At 41.8% G+C, this 12,419-nt stretch overlaps 1 protein-coding gene across 1 annotated transcript in view; it reads left to right on the forward strand.

Moving 5' to 3' along the window:
- The window catches only part of NRK (Nik related kinase), a 197,083-nt gene that overhangs the window by 177,190 nt on the left and 7,474 nt on the right, over positions 1 to 12,419 (forward strand). The window lies entirely within an intron of this gene.

Raw genomic sequence — 12,419 nt, forward strand, 5'->3', positions numbered from 1 at the left:
TGTGGTTAGTAGGGTTGTGCATTTCGGTTAATAATAATAATCTATAGAAATAAAAATGTAATGTTCGTTTGTGGGATTAACAGAACTCAAAAACCACTGGATGAAATGACACCAAATTTGGACACAACACAGCATTCAGGGCAATCTATGTCTTGCACTCAAAAAAATTCCCCCCAAAAAACAGCAAAACCTTAAATTTTAAGCCAGCGCGAGAGGCACCAATGGCATGCCCAACCGGCAAAGAGGCGAGAAGGCACCCCGTACCCATGGCAGAGAAAAGAAGGGGCCCTGGCGCTGGGTGAGCAAGGCTGTCTCCAAAGCGCCTCCCTCCCTCCCTCCGAGGATCCTTCCTTCCAGCGCCCAGGCAAGAGGTCAAGAAGGGAAGGAAGGGAAGCGGCAGAGAAGAAAGGAGAGAGAGAAAGAGGGAGAGAAAGAAAGCAGGAAAGAGAGGAGGAGGGGTGGAAGCGAAGAGCAAGGGAAGGAAAGAGGGAGAAGGAATAAAGGAGAGAAAGATGGAAAAGAAAAGAAAAGGGGGGAGGAAAGAGAGAAGGAAAGGAAAAAGGAAGGAACGAAGGAAAGAGGGAGAGAAGGAAGGAGAGAGAGAGAGGGAGGGAGGAAGGGAAAGCAGGAAAGAGAGAAGGAGGGATGGAAGCGAAGAGCAAAGGAAGGAAAGGGAGAGAAGGAAGAAAGGAGAGAAAGATGGAAAAGAAAAGAAAAGGGGGAGGGAGGGAGGAAAGAGAGAAGGAAAGGAAAAAAGGAAGGAACGAAGGAAAGAGGGAGAGAAGGAAGGAGAGAGAGAGAGGGGGGAAAGAAAGCAGGAAAGAGAGAAGGAGGGATGGAAGCGAAGAGCAAGGGAAGGAAAAAGGGAGAAGGAATAAAGGAGAGAAAGATGGAAAAGAAAAGAAAAGGGGGGAGGAAAGAGAGAAGGAAAGGAAAAAGGAAGGAACGAAGGAAAGAGGGAGAGAAGGAAGGAGAGAGAGAGAGGGAGGGAGGAAGGGAAAGCAGGAAAGAGAGAAGGAGGGATGGAAGCGAAGAGCAAAGGAAGGAAAGGGAGAGAAGGAAGAAAGGAGAGAAAGATGGAAAAGAAAAGAAAAGGGGGAGGGAGGGAGGAAAGAGAGAAGGAAAGGAAAAAAGGAAGGAACGAAGGAAAGAGGGAGAGAAGGAAGGAGAGAGAGAGGGGGGGGAAAGAAAGCAGGAAAGAGAGAAGGAGGGATGGAAGCGAAGAGCAAGGGAAGGAAAAAGGGAGAAGGAATAAAGGAGAGAAAGATGGAAAAGAAAAGAAAAGGGGGGAGGAAAGAGAGAAGGAAAGGAAAAAGGAAGGAACGAAGGAAAGAGGGAGAGAAGGAAGGAGAGAGAGAGAGGGAGGGAGGGAGGAAGGGAAAGCAGGAAAGAGAGAAGGAGGGATGGAAGCGAAGAGCAAAGGAAGGAAAGGGAGAGAAGGAAGAAAGGAGAGAAAGAAGAAAAAGAAAAGAAAAGGCGGGGAGGGAGGAAAGAGAGAAGGAAAGGAAAAAAGGAAGGAACGAAGGAAAGAGGGAGAGAAGGAAGGAGAGAGAGGGGGGGAAAGAAAGCAGGAAAGAGAGAAGGAGGGATGGAAGCGAAGAGCAAGGGAAGGAAAAAGGGAGAAGGAATAAAGGAGAGAAAGATGGAAAAGAAAAGAAAAGGGGGGAGGAAAGAGAGAAGGAAAGGAAAAAGGAAGGAACGAAGGAAAGAGGGAGAGAAGGAAGGAAGGAGAGAGAGAGAGGGAGGGAGGAAGGGAAAGCAGGAAAGAGAGAAGGAGGGATGGAAGCGAAGAGCAAAGGAAGGAAAGGGAGAGAAGGAAGAAAGGAGAGAAAGAAGAAAAAGAAAAGAAAAGGCGGGGAGGGAGGAAAGAGAGAAGGAAAGGAAAAAAGGAAGGAACGGAAAGAGGGAGATAAGGAAGGCGAGAGAGAAAGAGGGAGGGAAGGTAGGCCACAGCACCTACTAACCCAAGGAGTGACCATCACTCAAAAAATTGAGTTTGTTATTTGGAAGTTGTAGTTCCTGGGATGTATAGTTCACCTACAATCAAAGAGCATTCTGAACTCTACCAACAATGGAGTTGAACCTATCTTGGCACACAGGACTCACATGACAAACAGAAAACACTAGAAGGGTTTGGTGGGCATTGAGTTTGGGAGTTGTAGTTCACCTATATCCAGAGAGCATTGTGGACTCAAACAATGATGGATCTGGACCAAACATGGCACGAATACTCAATATGGCCAAATATGAACACTGGTGGAGTTTGGGGAAAACAGAATCTTGAAACCTGGCTCTTCCAATGCGCTTTTGACATCATTGCACCCCTCAACGCTCTTCCCACTGGAATACACCCCCTCCAAATGGGAAGTTTAGCTTCACAACTATGTATGTTTTTACTAGTTCCCCTGCAGATAACTTGCTCCTATTTTTATCTCATTAGAGTCTTAGAATCGTATTTATCCTGTACATGTGGTCCACCCATTGTTATTGTGATTGTGCCTATTGGAATGTTATTTTATGACTGTGTTTATATTTTTTTTCTTGATGTAATTTGATGATGTTCTTTATTGTTTATGCTCTGGTTTTATTTTTTTGTAATATGTAGTCCGGGCTTGGCCCCATGTAAGCCGCTCCGAGTCCCCATCGGGTAGATGGTGGTGGGGTATAAATAAAGATTATTATTATTATTATTATTATTATTATTATTATTATTATGTGTTTTTATGAGTGATGGTCACTCCTTGGCCTGATAGTTGTATTGTGTCCAAATTTGGTGTCAATACATCCAGTGGTTTTTGAGTTCTGTTAATCCCACGAACGAACATGACATTTTTATTTATGTAGACTAGCTATACTCGCCACGCTTTGCTGTGGCCAACCTTCCTTCTTTCTCTCCTTCATTTCCTCCTTCCTCCCCTCTTTCCTTCCTTCCTTCCCATCTTTCCTTCTTTTCTGCCTTTCTTCCTTCTCTATCTCTTTCCTTCCTTCCCCCTTTTTCTTTCTCTTCTGCTGTCTCTCTTTTATTCCTTCTCTCTTTCCTTCCCTCCCTCTTTCTCTACATTCCCCCTTCCTTCGGTCCCTCTTTCCTTCCTTCTTTACCTTTTTTCTTTCCTTCTCTCCTTCCTTCCTTCTCTGACTTTCCTTCCCTCCCCCTTTTTCTTTCCCTCCCTCTTTCTCTCCTTTTTTCCTTCTCTACCTTTCCTTCCTTCCTTCTCCCTTTGCTTCCATGCTTCCTTATCTCTTTCCTTCTTTCTTTCCCTCCCTTTTTCTCTCCTTTCTTCCTTCTCTACTTCTTTCCTTCCTTCCTTCTCTCTTTGTTTCCATGCTTCCTTATCCCTTTCCTTCTTTCTTTCCCTCCCTCTTTCTCTCCTTTCTTCCTTCTCTACTTCTTTCCTTCCTTCTCTCTTTGCTTCCATGCTTCCTTATCTCTTTCCTTCTTTCTTTCCCTCCCTTTTTCTCTCCTTTCTTCCTTCTCTACTTCTTTCCTTCCTTCCTTCTCTCTTTGCTTCCATGCTTCCTTCTCCCTTTCCTTCTTTCTTTCTTTCTTTCTTTCTTTCTTTCTTTCTTTCCATCCCTCTTTCTTTCCTTTCTTCCGTCTCTACTTCTTTCCTTCCTTCCTTCCTTCCTTCTCTCTTTGCTTCCATGCTCCCTTATCCCTTTCCTTCTTTCTTTCCCTCCCTCTTTCTCTCCTTTCTTCCTTCTCTACTTCTTTCCTTCCTTCCTTCTCTCTTTGCTTCCATGCTTCCTTATCCCTTTCCTTCTTTCTTTCCCTCCCTCTTTCTCTCCTTTCTTCCTTCTCTACTTCTTTCCTTCCTTCCTTCTCTCTTTGCTTCCATGCTTCCTTATCCCTTTCCTTCTTTCTTTCCCTCCCTCTTTCTCTCCTTTCTTCCTTCTCTACTTCTTTCCTTCCTTCCTTCTCTCTTTGCTTCCATGCTTCCTTATCCCTTTTCTTCTTTCTTTCCCTCACTCTTTCTCTCCTTTCTACCTTCTCTACCTCTTTCCTTCCTTCCTTCTCTTTGTTTCCATGCTTCCTTCTCCCTTTCCTTCTTTCTTTCTTTCCCTCCCTCTTTCTCTACATTTCCCCCCTTTCCTTCGCTCCCTCTTTCCTTCCTTCTTTCTCTTTTTTCTTTCCTTCTCTCCTTCCTTTCTTCTCTAACTTTCCTTCCTTCCCTTTTTCTTTCCCTCCCTCTTTCTCTCCTTCCTTCCTTCTCTACCTCTTTCCTTCCTTCCTTCTCTCTTTGCTTCCATGCTTCCTTCTCCCTTTCCTTCCTCCTTTCCCTTTTTTCTTTCCTTCTCTCCTTCCTTCCTTCTCTAACTTTCCTTCCTTCCCCCTTTTTCTTTCCCTCCCTCTTTCCCTCCTTCCTTCCTTCTCTACCTCTTTCCTTCCTTCCTTCTCTCTTTGCCTCCATGCTTCCTTCTCCCTTTCCTTCCTCCTTTCCCTTTTTTCTTTCCTTCTCTCCTTCCTTCCTCTTCTAACTTTCCTTCCTTCCCTTTTTCTTTCCCTCCCTCTTTCTCTCCTTCCTTCTCTACCTCTTTCCTTCCTTCCTTCTCTCTTTGCTTCCATGCTTTCTTTTCTCCCCTTCCCTCCCTCTTTCTTCCCTTTTTTGTGTATTGTCACTTAGCTTTTCATCATTTAGCTTTTGAGGGCTTTTTAAGTCCCTTCTGCTGTGTTTTTCAGGGTTTTTTTGAGTGAAGGACATACATTGGGTTAAACTACAACTCCCAAACTCAAGGTCAATGCCCACCAAACCCTTCCAGTACTTCCTGTTGGTTATGGGAGTTCTGTGTACCAAGTTTGGTTCAATTCCTTCATTGGTGGGGTTCAGAATGCTCTTTGATGATAGGTGAACTATAAATCCCAGCAACTACAACTCCCAAATGTCAAGATTCTATTTTCCCCAAACTCTACCAGTGTTCACATTTGGACATATTGAGTATTCGTGTACAGTTTGGTCCAGATCCATCATTGTTGGAGTCCACAGCGATCTCTGGATGTAGGTGAACTACAACTCCCAAACTCAAGGTCAATGCCCACCAAACCCTTCCAGTACTTCCTGTTGGTTATGGGAGTTCTGTGTACCAAGTTTGGTTCAATTCCTTCATTGGTGGGGTTCAGAATGCTCTTCGATGATAGGTGAACTATAAATCCCAGCAACTACAACTCCCAAATGTCAAGATTCTACTTTCCCCAAACTCTACCAGTGTTCACATTTGGACATATTGAGAATTCGTGTACAGTTTGGTCCAGATCCATCATTGTTTGAGTCCACAGTGCTCTCTGGATGTAGGTGAACTACAACTCCCAAACTCAAGGTCAATGCCCCCCAAACCCTTCCAGTACTTCCTGTTGGTTATGGGAGTTCTGTGTACCAAGTTTGGTTCAATTCCTTCATTGGTGGGGTTCAGAATGCTCTTTGATGATAGGTGAACTATAAATCCCAGCAACTACAACTCCCAAATGTCAAGATTCTATTTTCCCCAAACTCTACCAGTGTTCACATTTGGGCATATTGAGTATTCGTGTACAGTTTGGTCCAGATCCATCATTGTTTGAGTCCACAGCGATCTCTGGATGTAGGTGAACTACAACTCCCAAACTCAAGGTCAATGCCCACCAAACACTTCTAGTGTTTTCTGTTGGTCAGGGGAGTCCTGTGTGCCAAGTTTGGTTCAATTCCATCATTGGTGGGGTTCAGAATGCTCTTAGATTGTAGGTGAACTATAAATCCCAGCAACTACAACTACAAAATGACAAAATCCATTTTTTTTGAGTGAAGGACATACATTGGGTTGTTAGGTGTCTTGTGTCCAAATTTGGTGTCAATACATCCAGTGATTTTTGAGTTCTGTTAATCCCACAAACGAACATTACATTTTAATTTATATAGATTGCTCCATAGCATTAGCTTTAGCCTTTATTTCTAGGTCTGCCCGCAGAGTTTCAGCTCGCAAGCATGATAGAAATGTAGTAAATTAGTATGCAGTTGGTTTAAAGTGGCGAGAAGTGCTTTTAGATAGTTCCAAAATTCGCTGCCAGAAGAAGTGGCTGTTAAGCAGGATGAGTGGATGCATTTTCCCCGTGCGGCAGGTCCTTGTGTGACATTTTCACACTCTACTTATGAACCCAGAAAACTCACCCGGCTGTGTTTTCCTATTAATGTGAGAAGATTGGAAGGGATTGAAAAGAAGCAGGAAAGCTGAGGGATGATTTATTGTTGCCACCAATTTGAAAGGAACCAGTATTCAGGAGATTTTACTCCAGTTCCCAAGTTTAAAAAGAACTAGCCGATTTGCAATGGAGGTTGCCGATTAGGAACCAAATTTACCATCAAGTTGGAAGGGAGGCTGTTCAATTGCACCTCCTCCTTTAATAAGAAAGTAATACCTTAGTAGTAATTACACTGTATATACTGTAGCATGACTGGAGAGAAATGTAGATTTATTTGGTTACTTTTCCCTGCGTTTCTGCCACCACGTAAGGTAAGTTGTAATATTGTGAGAAATGGCACTTTGGACACAGAATAGACGGAGCTGAGGCAATCTTCAAATAAAAGTTAACAATTTTATTAAGTACACAGTGTGTGGTTGCAAGACGTAACCTTTTCTTGTTGCACTTGGAATAATACTTGTAACTTTAACAGTTCATTCTTTCAAGTAACACAGTATCTTTCTGACGCAGAGCACTTGTTTCAGACAAAGTTTCCGTATAGGGATGTTTCCCTTAGTTGATCCTCCCTGGATCAAATACTAAGTAACCTATTCTTTAGCCTCTCCTTTGACTAAAGAATACCAGCTATGTTTCATCATTCGGCTGCACTAGCCTGAGAAACTTCCAATAGCCAAACCCAGCTTTTCAAAGCCTCAAAGTTTTGCTTCACAAGTCACTCCGCCATCTTTCCTTTCCTTCTCTCCCAACTCCTAACTCCTGACTCCTCTGAACCTAACTCCTGACTGCTCACTCCTCTAAACCTAAACCCTAACTGACTTTTAACTGTCGTTTTTTCAAACTCTCCCCTCGAAGCTCCTCCCACTTCCCTCTCTCCTGCATCGGTCTCCATGGCAACGCACATGGAGGACTCCTCTGACATAGGCCGCTCCAGCATTACTGCAGCCAATCTAAACACAAATACAGTTAAAATCATACAATTTATAATCAACTCCTGTACAGGATGTATCTTGCTCTGCTTCTCGAAGCTGGTTGAGAGAGATCTTCTATTTGTCTCCTTCTTAGTTGGAAGGAACTGAGCAAATTGCAATCTCTTGCCAGAGCATTCAGTACTTTCTTTCCGTAATTTAAAATCAGAATTTAAAAAACTACCGTATATACTCGAGTATAAGCCAACCCGAATATAAGCCGAGGCACCTAATTTTATCTCAAAAAATTGGGGAAAAGTATTGACTCGAGTATAAGCCGAGGATGGGAAATGCAGCATCTATCGCTAAATTTCAAAATAAAAATAGATACCAATCAAATTACATTAATTGAGGCATCCGTAGTTTAAATATTTACATAAAACTATAATGTAAGATAAGACTGCCCAACTCTGATTAAACCATTATTCTAACCTTCTTCAATGTAAATGTGCTTACGTATCCTTCCAATAATAATAGAGTAAAATAATAAATGTAATAATAATAATAATAATAATAATAATAATGTAAAATAATGGAAATGTAATAATACCCGTAATAATATTGTAAAATAATAAAGGTAATAACAATAATAAATAGAGTAAAATAATAAATATAATAATAGAGTAAAATAATAAATGTAATAACAATAATAAATAGAGTAAAATAATAAATATAATAATAGAGTAAAATAATAAATGTAATAACAATAATAAATAGAGTAAAATAAAAAATTTAATAATAGAGTAAAATATTAAATGTAATAATAATAATAATAATAATAATGTAAAATAATGGAAATGTAATAATACCCGTAATAATATTGTAAAATAATAAAGGTAATAACAATAATAAATAGAGTAAAATAATAAATATAATAATAGAGTAAAATAATAAATGTAATAACAATAATAATAGAGTAAAATAATAAATGTAATAATAATAATAATAATAGAGTAAAATAATAAATGTAATCATAATAGAGTAAAATTATAAATGTAATAAAAATAATAACAGAGGAAAATAATAAATAACTTTGACTCGAGTATAAGCCGAGGGGGACTTTTTCAGCCTAAAAAAAAGGCAGAAAAACTAGGCTTATACTCGAGTATATACAGTACTTAAAATTAGAATTCGATTTTATATTTGCAGATACACACACACACACACACACTAGCTATCCCCTGCCAGGCGTTGCTGTGGCCCAGTCTGTTGATCCGGAAAATAAAGTAATGTGAAAGTGTGGGTTTCTAATCTATGTACTTTCTTTCTTCTTGTGGGTAAACAGTATTTCTTGTTGTTTCTTTGTCAGTGTTGATGTGGAGAGTGTCTGGTTTGCCTACTCTCAGGGGCGGCTCGTCCATTACGCGAAGTAAGCGGTCGCAGAACACTTTTTTTGCCAGGGGTGCAGAGGCTCCTCTGTAAATGCCCCTCGACCGCCACTTGAGGAGCGCCCCCTCAGCTCACAACAGCCCTCGCAGTCCGGGGGGAGCCTCGGCTTTCTTGCCTCGCTGCCGGGCGATCCTCTTCCCAAAGGGGCCGGGCCCTTGAGCCTCGCCATGCCCCTCTCGTTCCTGCTCCATCTGGCCACCGGGTGCGCAAGCAGAGCCGGCGCTCAATCATTCTCTGCGTTCGATCCCTTCCCCATGACCGGCTCCCTTTCCCGATCCCCCGGCGCTCCACCCGCCTCCTCTCCTCTCCTCAATCTGCGGGTGGGCCAAGGGGCGGAGCCGCCGCACCTGGCCCGCTTCAGGTCTGGAGGCGTGTCTGAAGACCCCAGCGTGTGCATGAAAAGTCGCCTCTTCTCCTGACTTTCTCTTCAGCCATTGGGACCAAGAGAGAGAGAGAGAGAGAGAGAGAGAGAGAGAGAGCCCCTCTGGCTGGAGGTATCTCCCACCTCCGCTCCCTCCTTTGTTTTTGCGCCTTCCTTCAGGAAAGGTGGGCATCTCCACCTACCAAAAAGTGGCCTCTTCTCCTGACTTTCTCTTCAGCCATTGGGACCAAGAGAGAGAGAGAGAGAGAGAGAGAGAGAGAGAGGGAGCCCCTCCGGCTGGAGGTATCTCCCACCTCCGCTCCCTCCTTTGTTTTTGCGCCTTCCTTCAGGAAAGGTGGGCATCTCCACCTCTCTCTCTCTCTCTCTCTCTTGGTCCCAATGGCTGAGGAGAAAGTCAGGAGAAGAGATAACTTTTGGTGCACACGCCGGGGTCTTCAGGCACGCCTCCGGACCCAAAGCGGGCCAGGCAAGGGAGCAAGTGCGGCAAGTGTAGTTACTGGGATGTATAGTTCACCTACAATCAAAGAGCATTCTGAACTCCACCAATGATGGAATTGAACCAAATATGGCACACAGAACTCCCACCACGAACAGAAAATATGTATCAATGATTGGTTGGGGGGGGGGCAAAATAATGTTTGCTTACCATTGAAAATTACCTAGGGCTGCCTCTGCCTACTCTTCAACATGCAACATATAATTGTCCTTCTTTAGGGGTCCCTTTCAAATCTTTGATACTGCATCTGTCATATACATATCTGTGTGTGTGTGTGTGTGTGAGTGAGTGAGTGGCTGGATGGCCCTTTGTCAGGAGGGCTTTGATGATGTTTTCTTGCCCTGGTGAATGGAGTAAGACTGGATGGCCTTAAGGCAGCATTTCTCAACCTGGGAAGTCAAGACCCCGGGGGGGGGGGGTCACCAGGGGGGGTGTTAGAAGGGTCACCGAAAATCACCACAAAACACAGTTTTTGTTGGTGTGTAGCAGAGTGTCGCAGAAGCTCAGAATAATGGACTGGAGTCTCCGGTAAAAGCAGGTTTTCAGCTTTACTTAAGCAGCTCAGAATAGACAACATACACCATCAGCGGACAGACGTGAAGTACACAAACCGAAAGAGATAGGAACTAATACAAACTGCAGCTGGAAGGAAGTTTATCTCTGGCACTCCCTAATCTTCCACAGAGCAAGAACTCAGGGTCACATTCTCACAGCTTGTTACTCTGCTGTTTAACCCTTCTGTGTCAAACTACATCCTGGCAATACAATTCTATTACAATCACAATCCTATCACATAAAATTACATTTAAACACACATCATACATGAATTGACACTGATAGTTTTTTCTGTTGGTCATGTGGGTTCTGTGTGGGAAGTTTGCCCCAATTCTGTCGTTGGTGGGGTTCAGAATGCTCCTTGATTGCAGGTGAACTATAAATCCCAGTAACTACAACTCTCAAATGTCAAGGTCTATTTCCCCCAAACTCCATCTGTGTTTATATTTGGGCAAATTGAGTATTCGTGCCAAGTTTGGTCCAGATCCATCACTGTTTGAGTCCACAGTGCTCTCTGGATGTAGTGAACTACAACTCCAAAACCCAAGGTAAATGCCCACCAAACCCTTCTAGTGTTTTCTGTTGGTCAGGGGAGTCCTGTGTGCCAAGTTTGGTTCACTTGCATCGTTGGTGGAGTTCAGAATGCTTTTTGATTATAAGTGAATATTCTGTCGCGCGCTGGGCCTGTAAAGAATTTCCTTTATAACAGGACATGCAAGCTTTGCCCAGCGGGAAGCCAGGGGACCCAAGGAGAAGTTCTCAGAGGTTTTCCACCACAAATGGTCTTTAGATGGCGTGTGAAGTATAACAAAGTCTTTTATTAATGAACAATCAAACAGAAACTTCTCTTGTCTTCAGTAAAGTTAAACAAATGATTCCAGGCTTTAATGCAACTGGTGGCTTCCTAAACTTGCCCACAAAGGACAGGCAACTGTCTTCAATAACTTCTTCTTTAAAGGAAAATCTCCTTTTTTAACTTCTCTCAAGCTGACTGTAATCTAATCCTTACTGATGTGGGCTCCGCTACCGGGTCGAATTGCGTCTCGAACGCCGAGTGGACCTACCAGTAAGGCTAGTAGATTCTCCAGCTGGAGTTCTTTGGTCTTTAGGGCTGTTTCCCTGGAAATCTTTGGAGACTCTTAAGACTGTTCTCCCCCGGAAAGTCTTAAGGGTTGAAGCTTTTGTACAGGGGAAGCTTGCACACGTCCTGTACACTAGCTTTCCTTGCTGAGACTAACTGAAAATGGCTCCCTTCCCTTCCCAATTTCCCTGAGCAATGGGCAGAACCAAAACTTAACAATGATGGACAGGTGACTTGCCCTATGACTGCAACCAAAAGGAAGCCACCTTTCTGCAAAGTCCCTGAAACCTTGGACTGCAAGCAAACATTTAAAACAAAGCAAATAGAGTTGGAACTCTGGTACAGCCGTACCAGCACAGGGAACTATAAATCCCAGCAACTACAACTCCCAAATGACAAAACCATAATTTTTGAGTGATGGTCACTCCTTGTGTTGTGAGACGTTTTGTTGCCAAATTTGGTGTGCTTTCGTTCATTGGTTCTTTTGTTTTTAAGGTACTCATTATGCACAGAGCATTTATATATATATACTAGCGGTCCCCTGCCACACGTTGCTGTGGCCCAGTCTGTGTATATGTGTTTTGTGTGTGTATATATGTGTGTGTGTATATCTGTGTATTTGCATATATATATATATATATATATATATATATATGTGTGTGTGTGTGTGTGTGTGTGTGTGTGTATAGATAGATAGATAGATAGATAGATAGATAGATAGATGTATATATGTGTGTATATATTTGTGTGTTTATATGTGTATATGCATATTGTGTATATGTGTGTATATATTAGTGTATATATGTGTGTTTGCTTATATACATATACATATGCATATAGGGGTGTATATATGTGTGTGTATATATATGTGTGTGTGTGTATTTGTGTATTTATATGTGTATATGCATATTGTGTATATGTGTGTATATATTTGTGTATATATTTGTGTATATATGTGTGTGTATATTTGTGTATATGTGTGTATATTTATGTTTGTGTGTGTATATTTGTGTGTTTATATGTGTATATGTATATTGTGTATATATGCGTATATATTTGTGTATATATGTGTGTTTGCTTATATACATATACATATATATATTTGTGTATATATGTGTGTATATATATTTGTGTATATATATGTGTGTGTGTATATATATATATTTGTGTATTTGTGTGTTTGTATGTGTATATGCATATTGTGTATATGTGTGTATATATTTGTGTATATGTGTGTGTATATATATATGTGTGTGTATATATTTGTGTATTTGTGTGTTTATATGTGTATATGCATATTGTGTATATATTTGTGTATATATGTGTGTTTGCTTATATACATATACATATATATATAGGGGTGCATATATGTGTGTGCATAT

This window comes from Anolis sagrei, chromosome 10 (assembly GCF_037176765.1).
Source record: "Anolis sagrei isolate rAnoSag1 chromosome 10, rAnoSag1.mat, whole genome shotgun sequence".
In the NCBI taxonomy this organism is placed as follows: domain Eukaryota; kingdom Metazoa; phylum Chordata; class Lepidosauria; order Squamata; family Dactyloidae; genus Anolis; species Anolis sagrei.